Source organism: Tamandua tetradactyla, chromosome 17 (genome assembly GCF_023851605.1).
Source record: "Tamandua tetradactyla isolate mTamTet1 chromosome 17, mTamTet1.pri, whole genome shotgun sequence".
Classification (NCBI taxonomy): Eukaryota; Metazoa; Chordata; class Mammalia; order Pilosa; family Myrmecophagidae; genus Tamandua; species Tamandua tetradactyla.
Genome location: NC_135343.1, coordinates 67,643,514 through 67,645,615, shown reverse-complemented (window position 1 = coordinate 67,645,615; position 2,102 = coordinate 67,643,514).

Below are 2,102 nucleotides of genomic sequence, written 5' to 3'. Positions count from 1 at the left end.
AATTGCTGGCGGTAAGTTTTAATTAAATGGTTTCCATGGAGATGTGTGTCCATCCATTCAAGATGGAATTGCTTAGTGGAGACCCTTTAAGAGGGAGCCATTTTGGAAAAAGCTTCAGAGCCACCAGAACTAACAGAGCCTATGCAGCCAGAGACTTTTGGAGATAAAGAAGGAAAACATCATGGTGGAGCTTCATGGAACAAGAAGCTTGGAGAGAAAGCTAGAAGACATCACCATGTGCCTTCCCAGCTGAGAAAGAAACAGCAAACTTCATCGGTTTTTCTTGATTGAAGGTAACCTCTTGTTGGTGCCTTAATTTGGACATTTTCATGGTCTCAGAACTGTAAACTTGCAAGTTAATAAATTCTCCTTTTTAAAAGCCATTCTGTTTCTGGTATTTCACATTCTGGCAGCTTTCAAACTAGAACAGATTTTGGCATCATGAGTGGGGTGCTGCTGTGGTTTGCAAATACCAAACATGTTGGAACAGTTTTTTAACTGGATAAGGGGAAGATTCAGGAAGAGTAGTGAGGAGTTTGATAAAGAATGCTTAGAATGCTTTGAAAAGACTGTTGTAGAAATGTGGACTCTAAACATATCTCTGATGAGGCTTTAGACATAAATGATGAACATGTTATTGCAGACTGGAAGGATGGCAATCCTTGTTTTAAAATGGCAGACCATCTGGCAAAATTGACTAGTGGCTTTGATTGGAAGGCAGATTTTAAAAACCATATACTCAGATATTTAGCAAAAGAGGTTTCCAAATTAAATGTGGAAAGTGCAGCCTGGTTTCTCCTTGCAGATTATAGTAAAATGAGACAGGAAGGAGATAAACTGAGAACTAAATTTTTGGGTACAAAGAAACCAGAAATTGATGTTCTGGGAAATTCTGGGCTTCTAGAATGGGAGACCCCAGAGAATAGTACCCCATATGAGGATTTAACCAAACACAGAACCAGTCAACCATCTCAGAAAAAGCCAGAGTTGGAGATGGAGTTACCCAGGAAGGATTTGTGGAAACTCCTTCTGTCTGATGGGCGTGATACTCGCCTACTACATAGAAAGCCAACAGATGTGTGGTCGGATCTGTATAAATGTAGCTACTGCCAGTCTGGACTGAGAGGGACAGAAAAGGGACACATTGGAGGTAAAGTAACTTCAGAGGCAGAAGTATGGAAGCTAAGGTCTGAAGTCAAGAAACCACAGGCCAGGAGAACAGACCCACTCAAGCACTTGGAGAGGTTGAGTTTGCCTTGAAGGCAGAGCATGGGCCTTCCACCTCATTGCCATAAAGAGTTGGACTGTAATAGGCCTTGGAGAGGATGGAGTACATTCCTTGGGATTAGGGAGAGCCTGGTTGCCACCACATTGTTGTGGAGGTGTTAAGTGTGAGCCCCAGAGACAGCAGGGAGCATAGGTGCAGCCCTAATGCTTGGAGAGTTGGAGCCAAGAAAATGGTGGTCTCCCCAATGTCTCCCAAGGTTGCATTTGGAGAGAGTTGGGGGCCACTACATACACCCTTGGAAAGGGTGGGACTGTCACTTTTTAGAACCCCAAAGATAAATGATTCTTAGACTTGGAAATCTCATGGAGTTTGCACTGCAGATTTTCAAAATCACTTGGGTTTGGTGACCCCTGTGTTCCTTCCAATTTCTCCCTCTGGAAATGGGAATATGTATCCTATGACTGTCCCTTCTTTGCATGTTGCAGCAAATAACTTGTTCAGAGTTTTACAGGACCAAAGCCATAGGAGACTTTTGCATTAGGACAGACAAGATCCTGTAGTTCACTTCCATGAAATTTTTGTACTGTTTCTGACTTTTCGTATTGTTACTGTAATGGTTTAAGCTTTCTGACATTGTTATGGAATGAATGAATTTTGCATTTGAAAGAACATGTCTTTTTGGGATCCAAAGGGTGGAATGTGCTGATTTGTAACCCAGAAAGGTCAAGTTTTTGTTTTTTGTTCTTTTTTTTTTTTAATTAATGTGAATTTAATGAGTGCTTTCTCTACTCTAGGCATTTTCACAGCAGCATTGACAGAGATGGACATTCTGTCACTTCTGAAAACATTCTCCACTCTGAGCTTCTTTGATACT